Source organism: Mytilus californianus, unplaced genomic scaffold (assembly GCF_021869535.1).
Source record: "Mytilus californianus isolate M0D057914Y unplaced genomic scaffold, xbMytCali1.0.p SCAF_3, whole genome shotgun sequence".
Taxonomy (NCBI): domain Eukaryota; kingdom Metazoa; phylum Mollusca; class Bivalvia; order Mytilida; family Mytilidae; genus Mytilus; species Mytilus californianus.
In genome coordinates, this window is record NW_026262679.1 from 68,704,269 (window position 1) to 68,724,364 (window position 20,096).

The 20,096-nt window shown below is 30.9% G+C and overlaps 2 long non-coding RNA genes across 3 annotated transcripts; both read right to left on the reverse strand.

The window, feature by feature from the left end:
* Window positions 1–6,483: 6,483 nt before the first annotated feature.
* LOC127733203 (uncharacterized) lies at window positions 6,484–10,114 on the reverse strand. 2 transcript variants are annotated; one of them, XR_007996904.1, is made up of 4 exons: window positions 9,404–10,114; window positions 8,968–9,060; window positions 7,634–7,741; window positions 6,484–6,846 (listed from the first exon to the last, which is right to left on the reverse strand). It is a non-coding gene; the product is annotated as an uncharacterized LOC127733203 (long non-coding RNA). The 2 variants fall into 2 exon arrangements; XR_007996903.1 differs by lacking the exon at window positions 9,404–10,114 and having other exon boundaries at window positions 6,488–6,846; window positions 8,968–9,388.
* Window positions 10,115–15,145: 5,031 nt separating this feature from the next.
* On the reverse strand, window positions 15,146–17,268 carry LOC127733223 (uncharacterized). Its single transcript, XR_007996924.1, has 3 exons — window positions 17,180–17,268; window positions 15,757–15,864; window positions 15,146–15,382 (listed from the first exon to the last, which is right to left on the reverse strand). It is a non-coding gene; the product is annotated as an uncharacterized LOC127733223 (long non-coding RNA).
* Window positions 17,269–20,096: the final 2,828 nt, after the last annotated feature.

Genomic DNA, 20,096 nt, shown 5'->3' on the forward strand with positions numbered 1-20,096 from the left:
GCAACGCATGAACTTGTGCAATGCCAACAAAATCAGCCAATATAGCCTCACTATCTGTTTGAATACAATTTACAAATTCTGAACTACGATTTGAATTCCATTTAACAAATGTTTGATTGGTATCATTTAAATCGCCCCATTTGCCTCGAGTATGTGTGAGAAGTGAAGCTTGAAATTCAAAACAAAGCGCACTGTGGCAATCAGAAAATAACGGTTCAAATTCAGCTATAGCAAATTTTTTCAACAAGGGAAATAACTGAGAAGATAAAATTAAATAGTCAACAACACTGATATCTTTGAATGTTCTTGCTCCTACACCTTTATCATCACCGACTCTCGAATTAACAATATAGATATTAATTTTTTTGCATAGATTCAAGAGTCTGTGACCATAATTGTTTGGTTTACGAGAACATTCACTCACTCGATGCAATGGAATATTATTTCTCAGTAGATTTTGATAATCAAATAAATATTCCAAAATTTCATTATCTTCATCAAGATTCAAAATATCTATAATATTGTCATCTGGAATAATGTAATCAGGTAACACACTGGTTTTGGAATTAAAATCACCGATCAAACCATATTATAGTTTTTCTTTTTTCAAAAATAACGTCAGTTCATTTTCAATTTCGTCAAACGCTTCAACATTTGGGTACTTAGTATTTTCAGGTGGTATGTATATGCAACCTATTAAAATATCTGTCTTTTGATTAAAAAGCAATTTTGAAATCTGCTTCCAATAAACAAATTGACAGTCAGTTTCATGAAATGTAATATACTTTTCAAATATCTTTTTGTAAACAATTGCTATACCACCTGATGCTTTTTGGATTTTTTTTCTGTTTTTACTTTGCAGAAGGAAAAAGACCAATAGACAAACAGTAGTACACAAAACACAACATATAAAACTAAAGACTGAGCAACACGAACCCCACAAAAAAACTCGGGTGATCTCAGGTGCTCCGGAAGGGTAAGCAGATCCTGCTCCACATGTGGCACCAGTCGAGTTGCTCATGTTATTACAAATCCGGTAATGAGTAATTCGGTAGGTCACAAGTTAGCCTCTTGTTTTATAATTTTTATTATATCTAGTTTTTCACAAAATATTGTTTTCGTTTTGATTTATTTTGGTAAATTTCATTTCGTTTCCTTCCATTCTTATTCCGTTTCGCACTTGTAACAGGTATCCCCCCGTAGTCATTTCCCTCTTTCCTATATTTTATTCAAAAATAAAAAAAATCAAACTTTCAAAAAGCGAAATGATCAAAACTGTACGTTCAGTTTATTATTTTTAAAGTTTACTTAAATATTTAAACAATTAAATTTTAAAATGAAGTTTATAATTTTAAAATCTTCATTATTTGGTGAAATTTTCAAAATTTGAAAAAAAATAAAAAATTTGGAATTTTGATATTTTAAAACTTTGATAAAAAATCAAAAAACTAAAATTTGAAAACTTTTTGAAATATTAAATTGATAAGTGTTACACGGACCCAAAATAATAGCTACATTCTCTTTTGGACTTGTACATAATAAAAGTTAACATTTGTATCTAAGTATGTCCTGATAATGGCATATACATGAAACAGTGTTTTTGTTGTAAATGGAATATTCTTTTATCACATGGAAGGCTGATACAATTCATAAAAAAGCACTTTTCTGAATTTTTGAAGGACATTTTAAACCTAAAAATTTGTAATCAATGGATGTATTAAAGTCCTCGAACTATTGACCGAAAGGAAAGGAAACAACAAATTCATTTTAGGGAAAAATTATACAGTTACACTGACAGGAATCTGACCCCATCTAGGTTTGTAGGCTGATTCAGTTTAACGTAGATGACCTTAAGTGACAGGTCTTAAAGAGCACCAAGACCAACTTTTTTCCAATTCCTTAACAGAAATCAAGTGATGAAAACTGCTCACATACAAAATGCAGGAGATATGAAAAATAAAAAGTGCGGGATGTGATGTACTGCATCATGACACACCTTACACAACCTTAGGAAAACAAATAGTACTTTTGTTGCAGTTCTTCATCTCAATGTCACAGTGACAAATATTCCGCCCTGAAGCTTAAGATCACGAGAAAACAACCATCACATAACTACTGTGATATATTTTACTACCTGTACATATTAAAAAGTCTGAAAAGAAATACAAATTGAGAAAAAAATTGTTATTTCAATTCAAATGCAATTTACTATGTCTAAGAAAAAAAATAACAAGTGTCAATACTTATAAAGCAACTATAAAACAAATAGTTGAGTATGTAAATGTACAAAGAAAGACATAAAAAGGTCATCTTTACTAACAACAATCTCTTGTAAATGGTGACCTATATTTGTTGTTTGGCTTGAACAAAGTCCATCTCAGGCTTGTTGGGTTGACGCTCACTGACATATTATTTTATTTACTGTGAATTCAGAAAGTTTTATATAAATGGAAATAATGCGACTGGGTTATTATCACAATAATAAGAACCCACATTCTAGTATCTAATACATGGATCTGTATTCATTTTTTTTAATCACAATTATTAAAATCGCATTTTTTGTCCATTCTTCAAAATTTTTACAATAATAAATGCCATATACATGTATAAATTTCTGAATTTACAATATAAAAATAAGTCTTTTGTAGACAAAACTCGTGTCTGGCGCAAATACAAAATTTCAATCCTGGTATCTATGATGAGTTTATTTACAACCACTGGGTCGATGACACTGCTGGTGGAGTTTTTATTCCCCGAGGGTATCACCATCCCAGTAGTCAGCACTTCTGTGTTGACATGAATTATCATTGATATGGTCATAGTTATAAATTAATTGTTTACAAAACTTTACATTTTTGAAATACTAAGGCTTTTCTACCTCAGGAATAGATTGGCTTAGTTGTATTTGGCAAAACTTTTAGGAATTTTTGGTCCTCAATGCTTTTTAACTTCGTACTTTATTTGGCCTCTTTAACTTTTTTTTATTCGAGCGTCACTAATGAGTGTTTTGTAGACGAAACGCGGGTCCGGCGCAAATACAAAATTTCAATATTGGTATCTACGATGAGTTTATATACAAGACAGCTGTGGTGTTCCATACACGAGGGAAAGGATACTTTTTTCCCAATATTTTTTTTTTCAGTTTTGACACTGGCATTTTCCAACGTTAGTGTATAAGTATACTGTTTTGCCTCGTTCAGTCATAGCCCTTCAAATTATCAGGATTTTTTTTTCCCAGTTTAAAATTGGCCTGAAAATAGGTAGTGAAATCCGATTGATAAGTATCTTGGTTTTTATTTACCCGTCGACTGTATACATTCAAAATATTGGTATTGGAAATAGACTAAGAGTAAAAACTTAATAAATATAAATGGTATTAAACTTAAAGCTTTCTATGCGTTCTGGATTACATTTATCATACAAGAAGATGCCCGCGAAATCGCGGTACAATTGGGCAAGTGTTGAAACAAAGAGTGTCAAGGGTGCCTGTGTTTACACATAAAAAGGGGGAGGTTCCAGACGTCGGGTGCCTGTGTTTACACATAAAAAGGGGGGATGATATTTACTTAATATGAACACCGACCATTGTTAAATATATCTGCTTCTGAATCTATCAAATAATTAAACATTCAAATGATTAAAGATTTACATGCATAGAAATGCTTAAAGTTGTTTTTAAATATATGCATATGAACAATATTGTTAAATTGCTAAATTGCTAAATTGCTAAATGACGTAATGTGACCCTTTTCCATGCAGTATATATTTAAAAAAAAACCCAAATAAGTCGAAATAATAATACTAATGATCATAAACTCATTATAGATACCAGGATTGAAATTGTGTACGCCAGACACACGTTTCGTCTACAAAAGAGTGGCGCTCGAATAAAAAAAAAATGAAAGGCCAATAAAGTACGAAGTTGAAGCGCATTGAGGACCCAATATTTCTAAAAGTTTTGACAAATACAGGCAAGGTAATCTATTCCTGGGGTATAAAATCCTTAGCCTTTCGAAAAATTCGAAGTTTTGTAAATAGTTAATTTATAATTATGACCATATCAATGATAATTCATGTCAACACAGAAGTGCTGGCTACTGGGCTGGTGCTGGTGATACTCTCGGGGAGAGAAACTCCACCTGCAGTGGTATCGATCCAGTGGTTGTAAATAAACTCATCATAGATACCAAAATGGAATGTTGGAGAAGAAGAAGGACATTCAAACTCATAAGTCGAAAATAAACAGACAACGCCATGGCTAAAAAAATAATAAGTCAAACAGACAAAGAACAGTACACAAAACAGCATAGAAAACTAAAGATTGAGCAACATGAACCCCACCAAAGAAGCTTGCATATTTCTTTTTACAAAGAATAAATACCACATCATGGTTACAAGTGTTGGTGGGTTGCTGTTTCATTGATGTATATCCCTACATCTATTAGGCATATAGAACATTTAAATATAGTTCCTATGTATAATTATGCAAAACTTAGAATCGTTTTATTTGTTGATAGGTAAACAATTTTATAGCAACATTGTTCATGCCTTTGTAACTACAGATGAACATTATTTCATCATATTTTTTTTCGTTCGACTAATTTACTCATTTTCAAATTTAACACCATTAACACGGATAAATAAGAGAACAATAAAAATCCAACGAGGATGCACCGTACGAAAAAGAATTAAATTTTAATATAATAGAAAAATACCTGGAAAATTACAATGATAAATCCAATCGGTCTTTCCATTTTAGAGACGGGTCAAACAGAACAAACCTTTATCTTACAACTATTCTTACATAAACTCGAAGTAAAGTATCATTCGCGAGTACAGATAACCGAATAAAGTCTTCATTGTACATGTACTATTTACAAATTGCACTACTAGGTACCACACTTAATTTTTGATTAAATACTAAGACAGATTTTTGCTGAGTCGACTCTATTTTGTTGTTGAACATATACAAGGAATGTCACCCATATCATTTATCTATCACAATATGATACCTAGTCATATAGAGATATAAATTCAGGCCGCAAATGGCTATGATTTTTCGAAAAGTAATTACTGTACCTTATTTAACTTCCCATACTAAAAACAAATTGCCAGTATTTTTTAAAAGCAGAGTTCGTAAGTCTTTGGACACACCTGAGAACTATCTTCTTTAATCTAATCTTAGATGGATAAATGTTAATTTTCAAAGCTGTAGATTGCAATTTCTCTTAAATTTATTACACACAATATCCATTTTCAAACAGTCTTTCTTATTTTCTTTACTTTGCTATATCACAGCTTCTAATGTGTTCCTTGAGATGTCGAAACAATGCTGTAGATTTTCTAAACATGTTACCACATTGTAAATGATTAAAGATGGCATAAAACTGCACCCTAAAAAGATGTTTTGCAATTTAATAATAATAAAAAAAATATAAACATAAGAAGTTTGTTCTTTTGGACCAATTCTCCAATTTAACTATTATCGTCTGTTTGATACAAATAGATTCATTCTGGTTAATGATGTCCTCAATATAAACATTTTACCAAAAACTTTTAAAATTTTCGTATTTTGTTTGTTTGTTTGTTTGTTTGTTTGTTTTTGTAAAAGAAAAAAAAAATAGGATACCATGTTGATCTCGTTTTATTTTGTAGAGTTCATTGGAAGGTACAACAATACAATCCAACCCGACAGTAGTTTGTATCGAGATAACATATAAGATATTTAAACAAATTCAAATACAGATTTGCTTTCTTTTTGGTAAAACTGTGATTGTTTATGAATTTGAATTTTACCAAACAATGCAACTTGTATTTTCTTTATATGTATTTTTCTTGTTTATTTTTCTGTGCTATGCGCAGCTGATTTCCTTCACATGTTAGCTAAATATCAGTACATATGTATAGGCTTCTCAGATTGATTATTGTGTCGTCCGAAATATAACTGTGTACGAGTTTACCTAATTGCTGCGTTTTGAACATTTATTCTCGAAGTAATTAAAGAATATCAAAATAACGAGTATCTCTTAATGTTTTAGTATATTTCGAGGCACTACTACAGAAAAAACAATACAGATAAAACGAAAAATAGAACGAATTCTAGAATTTATTCCATTTTCATTTTGTCATGTAAAAAAGCCGAGGCATAAACGAAAAACTATACTTGAAAGAGACATTTAATAAAAAAAATTGTGCATGTTTCATTGCTCTTTTTGAACTAAAAGTACTAAGATAGAATTGAAAGAATTTTATCGAAAAAGGTATTCATAAGTTTTCTGTGTTCCAACAGCTGATTGGAAAAGACAAGACGCACGACGTCATTGAAATGGCCGAGATTTTCAAAGCATAGGCGTACATGTAACATATTTACCATTGTGTTTATCATTGAAAAATACTAGGAATATTATATCATTTTGATTGAGTGAGACTATTGAAAGCAGTTACTACATATTTTCTGAAGCTTATTCCCGCAGCAAAAGCCATCATTTTTATTTTTCACGTTTAATACACTCAGAATACTTATAGTATTTGAATTTACATTCTGGCATTCATTGGTGTTGTCTAACTTGACGTTCTAGCTATCAGAAGCCGAGGCACAGTAAATACAATGCAATCATATATGGTCTTTATTTCATAAACCTTATACACGGATTTCGGAAGTTTATGTCAAAAATGACTCTGTAGAAAATGGTGTTGCTATGTATGACCTTTAAATAGCCATAAATCATAAGTTCCTTTGTTACACAAGTTTATGAATATTTTGATAGCCGGGTCAGTATGATATAGAGTCTTAGAAGCCTGTCGGAAGTATGAAGTGTAGTTCTGTACCATTGTCATAACTTTAACCTGCAAAATAAGGCAAATACTGTTAAGTATAAGCCGAAAAACCACATATATCTCATTTACCACTAGCATAGTTTAATGGATAGCCATTATATATTTTTGAAATTTGTAACTTTTAAATCATTTTTATACTTAATTTCTCTTATCTGTAAAGAAGATATACATATGAAATATGATACATGTAGGTGCTAAATTGTCTTTAGCAGTGTTACCATACATGTTGAAAAAAAAAAATCAATAATTAGAAAGTAATAATGGTTCAGCTTCATCTAAAGTGTGTTAAAACACGAAAATGTGAACATAACTGACGATAAAATATGTTGTAGAAGGAATTTTCTTTTCGGAGAATTACCGGCAAAAAACGTGTTCCCTCTTTCAAATTCACCATCTAAAATCAATATCATAGTTTTGACCGCCATTTGTTTTAATATAAGATTGACTAAGTTTATTTTGTCTTAAATAATTGACAGATGTTATGGCAAGCTAAATAGAGCATGCACTAATTGCTTCTAATATTCGTTAGTTCTTTGTGTGAAATTAGGTTTCACTGATCTAAAACAGATGACAAACTTTCAATGGTATAATTAAACGCAGAGTATAATGGTTAAAATACTGCACAATTGTGACTCTGTCATTTTTTGTTATTCAATTGTAGAAAAACTAAATATTGAATAATAATTGATAAAATTAAATGTTAGAATATCGTCGAATCACTGATGCTTAATGTTATGGATATCTTACATCTAAATTAATACATTACTGAACATTAGAATGATAAATCTATTCGTACCTCAAATGCATAAACGTTAATCGGATCATGTATTTGTTTCCTCTCTTGTTCAGTGGTGTTGTAAACGAAACATCCCTGCCGTTCCTTTCTAACGACGAATAAATGATTCTAGAATAGATCCATGCAACAGGACTAATAACAAAAAATGTATGTTGCTTATAACATACAAAAAAAACCACAGTTTATTAGAGGCTATAAAAGTTGACCTTAATGGAGTGATAAAACAAACCAGTGATTTTGTTTTAAATCGGACAGTATCGTAAAAAGTAATTTTCAAAAGATTTATTAATTTATTTATTGCTGCTTGCTTAACGTCCAATGGTAGACATTTGATGTAAAGTCAGGTCGAGAACAAATAAACAATGATTGCATTTGATAGGTTCTGTAAAGTTTATGGATCAGGAAAGGGGTGGAATTTAGACATCCACTTGCATATATGAGGTATGTTGCGAGGAAGAAATTTTGCATTGCAACTGCGGACCTACGAAAACACTCAAGGATATATATCAAGGTTAATTTAACGTCCAGACATTGTAAATTCACTCTACTTGCATAAGGCATTGCATCTAACGTCCCCATTCCGGCCGAACTTGTTTGCGTATTTATACACCCCACACTAGCATACGGACGGCCCTCTATTGTATATATCTGGTACAAAAGTTAAACTAAGATTTAAAGTATTTGCTCGATTAGATATTTGTGTGTATAAGGCAATTATTGCTTCTTCTTTCAGACAAATAACTAAAAAAAACACAAAACATAAAAAAACCCAAATAAAACAAGTTGAACAAATTCACTTAAAATCATAAACTATTGTCAATAGATAACACATAGGAATAGATCATTTCAGGATGAAGCTTGGTTTAGATGATACACGATTTTACACGTCATCTAAGTAATACATAATGACAAGAACCACATTTATTTCCATGACCAAAATGATATCCCAAATGGATCTTAACATAAATATTTCAAAAAATTTCTGTGAAATAATTTTTATTGTATCTCAATAGTACAAATATCCCATATCCCTTTAAGTGAAAAGAAATATATCAAATCCTTTAAAATGAGTGCTATAATCTTACATCCCTTAAAATTGGTCTAAATACCACAGAGTGTATTTCGTATAAAAAGTAAGGGACTTTTAGATTTTTTATTAATTCTTAAAGGACTTGCATGTTCTCTCTAGATTTATTTGTCGTTGAATTGATGTCTCATTGATATATACCCATTATTTCCCTTTATCTATTTCTAATATTACCCAAATATTTCTTCGTAGAATATTTGAAAGTTATCAAATAGTAATAACGCATGTTGACGTAAGAAATACTCACTGCGGAAGGAATATATCTGAAAACTATACTCTCGTGCTGTGTGTTTTCAGTCCGGACGAACACCAGGAGCAACATGCATGTCAATAAAATCACCTATAAAATTAATACTACTTTTTTTTTATTTCCCAAACCCTCGATGCTTTCTCAATCTACATCAGTCTTAGTTTTTAAAAGCGGTTGTGTTGTCCTTTGCTTAAGTTTTCATTCTATGTTGCAATTGTGGTATTCTATCTTTCAATGTTAGCACTGTTGAAAACGGTAATGACAATGAATATCTTTTGCTCAAATAACATCATGTATCCATTTCAAAAGTGCATGTAAGGTCATGTTAGAGGCTTAGAGAAATTCCAGGTACTACTGGTTTATGAATTTAGTAATGACTTGAGTTGTGATAATTTATATAGAAAATAAGATATGCTAAGAAGATGAAACAAACCTTGAAGAGTTGATTTAACGTACGTGGTGCTTTTCGTCGTATCATGTCTGCGTGAGGTTATTAAGGACTCCACTTTATTTATCTCTACTATCTATCTCTACACATTCCAATTTGTGATTAACACATGAGTATTTAACGAGTGCTTATTCCAATGTGAAAGATGGTCTTTATTTTCGATTGTACCATCGTCGTTATTGTTTTTAAGCCTTCCCTTTACCTTAAATAACACGCTTAAGTACACCGCGATAAGTTATACTTTTATCGATTCATAATAGAAGCAATGTATCAAATCTCTTAAGATAAACTTTTTTTTCAACCATTAACAAATTACCAAAGACATATAGAAACCTGAATAAACAAATTTTACCTATAAATTTTCAAAGGTTCCTGAACAGAGATAGCATAAAACCGAACTACGACAGCACATACATTAGACTGTTACTTCCACGAATACGACGATTACAATGAAGTGCAGAGGTTACAAATACAATTTCATTGATATCCATTGTCACTTCGATAAAAATATCCTCTGTGAATAAAATTTAAAATTTGATGGATTGAAAAAAAGCTTTCTAATTTATGATTTATATCTTCAGAAATGAATTCGCACGACGTCACTTGTCTAGTCTAGGACAATTTATTGATGCTACGTGAAAAAGTACAAAAGGGTGAAACAAATTGATCTACATATTGAACTTAATATGTACTAAGCACTTTACATAAGTACATATACATTGAGGTGAAATTTATTTGAATGTATTTCCAACTCAGTAATTAGATTTCTGTGAAAATCTAACTTTTGAAAGAATACTTTCAAGATAAATAAACAAATCTAAATATTAAACTGAATTATTGCAAAAATAAACAAATCAATAAATAAGCAAACGAAAAGAATAACACATTGGGTAAATGTATTTTGAAAAAAATATATATCCTCTAAAATGAAAGCATATTTCTTAGTCCTGAAGCAGATGACTTTGGTGTACTTTTCATATGTACAACTCGTCTTAAGAACATGTGTTAAGATCAAGAGGAAGACATTTAAAGTATGTCAAAGGAAAATAAATAACAATTAAAAACCAATTGTTCAGAGAACAATTGAAGGTCTTTCCACCCGTAAAGATTTATTTTGATATTAAACTATTAAAATTTGGTTTAAAGTGTCATTTCCAGCGTCAAATGATAGCTAATTGAACGCTGATTCCAAAAATATTTGGTTTCTATACATTTTTTTCTAAATAAGGGAGATAATTTGTCACTTCCGGTTTGCTCTTTCAAGGTCATAATGGCTTGTAACCTAATGCACAAAGTCCAAAGGCTTTATGTTGTATAAATATGAATTTAAAGCAAAGGTCAAAATCTAGAACGTCAAATTGACTTATGACCTTGACCTCAATTTCGAGGTCATAAACCAAAGACATTAAATCAAAAGACCCTAGGTCTCAAATATGTATGGTTAATGAGTTATATCACTATAATCATAATTCTAATTATAAGAGGGGCGAAAACTCTTATCAAATGTCAGCGTACCGTTTCAACCAAAATAAATGACTTACGACATGTCGCAACTAACAGTTTAATAAAAATAGGTTGTCGATATCTTATATGGTTTTTGAAAAGAAGTGAACATAAGCCAAAATCAAAATTTAAAATATGACCTTGACCTTTGACCTTGACCTAATTTTATTTTTTTTTGGATCAAGGATCTCAAATCAAAATACCCTAGGTCGCTATCACTTATGGTTTACTAGTTAGAAATGCATACCACTTATATCAAGTACATAAGGGGAAATAACTCTTATATGGAGTCTCCGGATATCTTCGGTCTAATGGTCATCCTAATCCTGAAGATGTAACGAGCAATTTGGTAAAATAAATTTGTCGTAATCTTTTACGGTTGCGAAGGAGTAGTGGCCACAAGAAAAACAGTGAATAGGGAGATAACTCTTACAACGTGAAGTGTTCGGTTAAACAGTGTCAGTTTTAAAAGCGTATAATCTGTTCGATAGCATATACCAAATATCTAAGCGATATCTTGTGAAACAACAATACTACGCAAGAAAAAAATTAGGCGGAAGAAAAAAAAATAATTAAAAACCAATTGTTCAGAGAACAATTGAAGGTCTTTCCACTTCTTACGATTCATTTTGATATGAAAATATTGAAATACGGGTTAAAATGTCATTTCGAGTGTCAAATGATACCTTAATGTACGCTGATTCCAAAAATATATGGTTTCTAAAAATGTTATTGAAATAAGGGAGATAATTTGTTACTTTCGGTCTGAAAAATGTAACTTCCGGTATTATTTGATAGTTTACTTGACACTGATTCCAAAAAGATATGGTTCTATATACTTTAACATAAAAAAAGTACAAAACAAAACTACTTCCGGTTTACACAAAGCCATTTCCGGTTGGATTTTCAAGCTCATGTAAATTGCAACCTAATGACTTTATCGTGTCTAAATATGAAGTTAAAGCGAAGGTCAAAATCTAGAACGTCAATTTCAACTTTGACCTTGAGCTCAATTTCAAGGTCATAAACCAAGAACCTTTAATCAAATTACCCTAGGTCTTTATCATACTTGGTAAATGAGTTATACCACCATACATGTAATTCTAAATATAAAAAGGGAGAAAACTCTCCTTTACGGTCAACGTACCCTTGCAATCAAAATTTACGTGTTACGACATGTCGCAACTAACAATTAAGTAAAAATAATTTGTCGATATCTTATACGGTTTTTGGAAAGAAGTGAAAATAAGACAAAATAAAAATTTAGAATATGACCTTGACCTTTGACCTTGACATAATTTTCATTTTTTTGGACCAAGGATCTCAAATCAAGAGACCCTAGGTCTCTATCACTTATGGTTTACCAGTTCGAAATGCATATCTCTTATATCAAATGCATAAGGGGGAATAACTCTCAAATGGAGTCTCCGGATAGCGTCAATCCAAATAGTCATCCTAATCCTGAAGATGTAACGAGCAATTTGGTAAAATAAATTTGTTGTAAACTTTTACGGTTGCGAAGGAGTAGTGGCCACAATAAAAACAGTGTTTGGGGAGATAACTCTTACAACGTAAAGTGTTCGGTTAAGCAGTGTTAGTTTCAAAGCGTATAAACTGTACGATATCATATTCCAAATATATAAGCGACATCTTATAAAACAAGAACGCAACGAAAGAAAAAAATTAGGAGGAAGAAAAAAATAATAATAATCAGAACAAAATCAATAGGTCTTTCCACGGAAAAGTGGAAAGACCTAATAATCAGAACAAAATCTAAAGGTCTTTCCACGGAAAGGTGGAAAGAACTTATTAGATAATATTTCATCTAGAAATTAATAACTTTATCAATAGAAAAAAAAGGAATGCATGGTTTGACACTCCGGTACATTATCAAATGATGCTTGAGTTCTTCCTGTTATATTTATTTATATCAAATTGTTACTTTGTTATTATCAATATTATGTTATCCTTTTTAAACATTGACAACACTTTTAGTGCACGTTTACTTGAAGGTGAAAGTACCATACTGGCAAAATGTGCGCATACCTCTCTCTACATCAAAATGGTTTTCTTGTTTATTGTTTTAGAAATTTAAACTAATACAAATTCGGATACTAGTAATTGTAAATGCGAATATCACAGTCACATGGGATAGTAGTCGAGCCTCTTTCGAATATCATTTTAAAATTTCAATACTCGTTAATAAAAGCAAACATTTAAAGGTGGAACCCAAACATAACAGCAGTAACCAGACGATGTTTGTCGACTCTTCTACTTCGGTCTATATAAAAGAGACTTCAGTGAAAAAAAAAAAGATTCTTAACCAAAAATTGTCCCGTACCTTTAATTACTGTAACATAAGTGGCTTTTAGTTGTCATGTTGTCAATGTTAACACCAACCTATTTTTTAAGGAAATACATGTTTGGCTGTTTAAAATTTGTTTGAAATTTCATGAACTATATTGTCATTGTTGAAGACCTCATATAATGCAATTCACTTTAATTGTATCCCCCTAGTGTATTACTTGATGTTATCCCTTTGTAATGATAATACTCCAAATGAATTGAAAGTCACTAACTAAATGTAATATTTATTTATCAATTATACAAAACATTTACTTTTTTAATTTTAAATTGTTTCGTCATGACAATGATTTGCTTAAAGTAAAGAACCCCATAAGCTCGAAGGTGTCTTATTGTTGTTGTTTTTTTAACAGATTTAACGTCAATGAAATATTCAACATCTCCAATCTTCTCTGAAATCATATTCGTAGTTAGTAGCTACTAAAAAAAATCAGCTGAAGGTTTGTATTTTGCTTCCATGAATGCAATTTAAACAAACATATTTGATTATCTTGATTATCCGGCCATCGGGGTGATCTTACACTGACACACCGCGTCCTCATGGGATAACTTTTACTGAATGCGCATGCAAAGCAGTTATTTGAAGGTTTTTGTTTTGGTTCCGTAACTACAGCTCTTGAACCAGTTTGTGGCAGTGAAAATTGCTCCCATTATTACTTGAACTGTTGAATTGCAGTGAGATGCATATCCAATGATGACTGTATTGTATAGTATATTTATAGACAATAAATGTGATTTTACAGAAAATTCAAAGTCGATTCCTTGATGTGTAATAAAAGCTGCATTTCTAACTATTGTTTTGCTTATGTATTTATTCATTTTTTATTGTTGTTGACATTGTAGAACATATGAATTGGATTTTATTTTAATTATCAAAATTCACATTGTTAACTTAAAAAGTAAATGTAGCAAATTATTTATAAAAATATTTATGAAAAATTGAAGTGAAATGTATTGTTCAACTTCAGTGGTTTTATTCCTTTCGTCATGTACTCAATTTTGGCAGTCAGGTTATTTCATTATTTCAAAAGAGTTACGGCGAAATAATTGATTTGTTTTAAAACCAATATTATTTTGATTTTGTAGTCATATCTTTACGGAGAAAAAAAATATAACAAAAATACCGAACTCCAAGGCAAATTCAAAAAGGAGAAGCCCATAAAAACTGACAAATTCAAACGGCTATCAATCAACGGAACAAGGAAAAAACAACTGCCACATTCCTGACTTGGTACAGGAATTTTACGAAGCACATGCTTACATAGAAAGAAAAACTGTTTGTACATGTACATCAATTTAAACCAATCTAAAAAGGTACGCAGTGCTTCGCAGTATCATACATAATGTCAACATGAAACATGAATATTAATCGGGTCTTGAAAACCCATACTTTAATTTCATTCCCTATTTTTTTCGTATTTGATATCTTCTTTTTATAAACAATTGTGCATTGCCCATTGCTGCTCTTGAATTAAAACGGCAAAGATAGAATTAAAAGCATTTTACAGAAGACGGCATTTATAAGATTTATGTGTTCCAACAGCTGATTTGAAAAGACAAGACCTTCAACGCCATTGATATGGCCGAGATTTTCAAAGCGTATGCGTACATGTAACATACTTACCATTGTGTTTGAAAAATACTAGGTATCTTATATCATATTAATTGAGTGAAACAGTTGAAAGCAGTAACGACATATTTTATGATGCTTACTCCTGCAGCGAAAACCATTATTTTTCACGTTAGATAAACTAAGAAGACTTATATTAGTTATAGTTTACATTCTGGTATTCATTGATGTTGTCTAAATTGACATTCTGTTGACCAGCAGGCGAGGTTCAGTAAATGAAAAGTAACAAGTAAGAATATACAGTCTTTATTTTATAAACACTTATCAATTGACTTCGGAAGTTTATGTTAAAAATTACTCTGTAGAAAATGGCGTTGCTATGTATGACCTTTATATAGCCATACAGGATAGGCTCCCTTGTTACACAAGTTTATGTATACTTTGATAGCCGAATCAGTATGGTAGAGATTCTTAGAAGCCGCTCTAAAGTATGAAGTGTAGTTATGTACCATTGTTAAAACTTTTAACTGCAAAAATAAAGCAAAGACTGTTAAGTATAAGAAAAAAAAAAGAATTACCACTAGCATAATTTAATGGATAGGCATTATATATTTGTTTTCAATTTGCAACTTTTAAATCTTTTTTATATATGTACGTAATCTCTCTTATCTGTAAAGAATATGTACATATGCTATGTTCTTATTCACCATTTATATTAAATCTCATAGTTTTGATCGATATTTGTTCTTACATAAAATTGACTAAGTTTATTTTGTCTAACATATTTGACGGATGTTTAAGCAAGCTCGATAGAACATATGTCAATAATTGCGTCTAATATTCGGTAGTTCATTGTGTGAAATTACATTACTGAACATTAGAGAAGCAATTCTAGCCGTACCTCAAAAGCATAAACGTCTATCGGATCATGTATTTGTTTCCTCTCTTGTTCAGTGGTGTTGTAAAAGAAACACCCCTGCCGATCCTTTCTAACGACGAACAAATGATTCTAAAATAGATCCACACAACACGACTTATAACAAGAAATTTGTGTGGCTGATAAGATAGAAAAATTAACACAATGTATCAGAGGCTAAACAAATTTGTCTTTTTTGGAGTGACTACAAAAGTTAAAAACAATGTATCTTTTTTAAATTCGGACTGTATTATAAAAAAGTAATTTTCAAGAGATTCTTTAATCAGTTTATTGCTGCTTGCTGAACATCCAATGGTAGACATTTGACGTAAAGTCAGATCAAGAACAAATAAACAATGATTCCATTTGATAGGTACTGCAAAGTTTAAAAGGAAAGGGGTGGTATTTAAACTGCCACTTGAATATAAGAAAGAAGAAATTTTGCATTGCAACTGCCGACCTACGAAACCTTCAAAGATATAAACTAAGATTAATTTAACGTCAAGACAACTCCTTGCATAAGGCATTGAATCTTACGTCTCAATTCCGACCGAACGTGTTTGCGAATTTATAAATCGCACACAGGGAAACGGACGGCCATCTATTGCATATATCTAGTACCAAAGAAATACTAAGACTTAAAATATTTGCTCGATTAATACTTTGTTTGAATAATGCAATTACTGCGTCCTCTTTCAAACAAGTAATTAGAAAATAAAACAAACAAAAAATAAAAAGTAAGGGGAAATCAATTCAAAACCAAGGGAAGTGTAGGGTGATCTAATCAAAATTATAACATCATTGTTAATCTCTCTGGTGGAGAGTTGTGTCGTTGGCAATCATACCACATCTTCTTAATTTTATACTAGTATTAACAGATATCACCTAAGGATAGCTCATTTCAGGAGGAAGCTTGGTTTAGATGATACACGAAATTACACTTTATCTAATTAATACACAATGACAAGAACCAAATGTATTCCCATGATCGAAATGATATCCAAAATGGATCCTAAACATAAATATTTCATATGATTTCTGTGAAATAATTTTTTTTATTTTAATAGTTCATATATCCCATTCCCCTTAAGTGAAAACAAATGTTCCAAATCCCTTTAAATGAGTGTTATAATCCTACGTCCCTTAAAATTGGTCTAAACACCACAGAGTGTATTTCGTTCAAAAAGTAACGGACTTTAAGATGCCTTTTTGTTTTATAAAGGACTTGGATGTCGTCTCTAGATTTTTTTGTCGTTGAATTGCTGTTTCATTGAAATATACCCATTAGCTCCTTTAAGTAATTTTTATATTACCCAAATATTTCTTTGTAGAATTTTGATCTTTTGAAATCTTTATGTTTAAAATCAATCAAATAATAATAACGCATGTTGACGTAAGAAATACTCACTGCGTAAGGAATATATCTGAAAACTATACCCTCGGACTGTGTGTTTTCGGTTTGGACGAACACAATGAGTAACATGCATGTCATTAAAATCACCTAAAAAATTAATATTACTTTTTTTTAATTTCCAAAACCTCTATGCTTTCTTAATTTACATCAGTCTTAGATTATTAATCATATATAGTTATGTTAGAGAAATCCTTTACTACTGGTTTATGAAATTTGTAATGGCTTGAGTAACCAGTCTGCAATTGTACGATGCCAAATCACTGAATACGTTTCACCAACTAATTTAAACAGGAGTAACACGATGGGTGTCACTAGTGGAGCAGGAATTGACAACATGCATTCTCGCCCGTTTTTTTGTGAGGTTCCAGTTGCCCACACTTTATTTGTTTTTAGAAAACTGCTATGTAAAACTATTTTTGGCTGTTCGTTTTACATTTGACCAGTGTGTCTTTAAATGTCTAAGAGAGCTAACGAGTGACAATTTATATGAAAAATATGATATGCTAAAAAGTAAAAACAAACCTTGAAGAGCTGATTAAAAGTACGTGGTGCTTTTGGACGCATCATGTCCTCGTGAGGTCATTAAGGACTCTAATTTATCTTCCTCTACTATCTATCTCTACACATTCCAATAATATGATTAATACATGAGTGCTTGTTCCAATGTGAAGGAGGGTAATCATTTTCGATTGTTACTTTCATCGTTATTGTTTTGAATTTTCCCCATTATAATTAATAATGCTTTTATCGTTTTATCTAAGAAACAATGTACCAAATTTCTTGCGATAAACCTAATTTTGAACCATTAAAAAATTGTCATAGACAGAAAAGAGAACCGATTGAACCAATTTTTATCTATAAAATTGCTACTTAAAGGTTTCGGAACAGAGATAATATAAAACCGACCTACGACAGCTCATATATTACTGTTACTTCAACGAAACGACTGCTATATGTTACAAATTATATTACTTTTACTTCCACGAATCGACTGTAACAAGTTACAAATACGATTTCATTGATATTTATTGTTAGTTCGATAATAAATATCATTGGGAATAATATTTGAATTTTCATGGTTAAAAAATTAAAAAAAAAACTTTCCCATTTATGATTCATATCTTCAAAAATAAATTCGAACCACGACAAGTCACTCGTCTATTCTAGGACTATTTATTGGTGTTAAAAAGTACAAAAGGGGCAAACAAATTGCTCTACATATTGAACTTGATATGTAAGCACTTTACATACGCACATGTATACAAAGGTGAAATTTATATGAATGTCTTGCCAACTCCGTAATTAGATTTCTGTGAAATTCTAAATTTTTAAAGAATACTTTCAAGATAAATAAAAAAGAGTAATGAATAAATAGTAAACTTAATTATACTTATAATGATTATAATTATTGCTAAGATAAACAAATAAATAAATAGGCAAACGAAAAGTATGATAGCTAGATAAATGTATTTCTTTAAAATTATATATCCTGTAAATGAAAGCTTATTTCTGAGTACTGAAGCAGATGACCTTGGTGTACTTTTCATATGTGAAACTCGTCTTGCTTGAAGGTGTTTATTGTTTTCGATATTTAAACTCGTAGAAAATTCAGATTATAGTTAACCGTCATTGAAATATGAATATGACAGTAACACGGGATAGTGGTCGTAACTCTTTCTAATAACAGTTTGAAATTTCAATGCTCATAAATAAGGGTAACTTCATGCAAAGGAGGAACTCAAAACAACAGCAGTAACCAGACGGGCTGGAACAATGTGTTTCAACTCTTCTACTTCGGACTATATAAAAGAGACTTCAGTGAAAAACAACTATATAATAAATTATTCTTAACCCCATATTTCCTCCTACCTTTAGATATACTTTAACATTAGTGGATATTTGTTGTCGTGTTGCCAATGTTAGGATCAACTTATTTTTTTAAGGAAATACATGTCTGCTATTTTGAAAATTTGTTTGAAACTTCACGAACTATATTGTCATTGTTGAAGACCTTATATAATTCAATTCACTTTAATTGTATTCCCCCTAGTGTATTATTTGATGTTATCTCATTGTAATTGACCTAATCAATATCATTAGAAAGTAACTGACTAAATGTAATAGTTTTGTTATCATGCACACAAAATATTTCCTTTTTTTTAAATCGGTCCTTCATGATAATCAATAGCTTGAAGTATAGCAAATCTTGAATACCCATACTGTAATTGTATTCCTTATCTTCCGTATCTATCATCCTCTCCTATCTGGGACATGTTCCAAATTCTGTGTAACATTCTAGCCTATAGAACCTCGACCACATCATAAGATAAAATAATCAGAACCGATATTTATTAATAATTTGACATGAATATCGAATGAAACTAATACACCATGATTCGAAGAAAATACTATACAAGTATAAGCTTTTCAAAAGACTGGTCTCACTTGAGCATCCATAAAATGTGACAATTGCGTTACTAAAAGGTAAATATATGTATAATTTTAGGTATTTAATTAAGAAGGGCCTAGATTGTTTTAAGGTAAAGGCTGTCTATTGCTAATTCAGTACAGAAAATGGAATCTTGGTATAAAATATAATAGGAAAATTTTGTTTCTTACTTTTTCTTTTGGTCTTTACTTTGTTGTCAACTATTAAAGTTTATCATATTAGGATAAACTGGTTTAATAAAAGTAGAACTCCGTTTTTTTCCGGAATCAATCCTAATTGTTTCCGAATTTAGTTACATTCTAAAATACGTCATATCGTGACGTCATTCATGCGTTGTTAAACAAGTGGCGAGTGCAAAAGCTGCCAACATAGTTAGCTAAAAATCAACGTTTGAGTTAGCTGCGGAACCGTAGCTCTTAGGTCCTTATGTTATTTTTTGACTATTTGCGGACCATAGAGCTA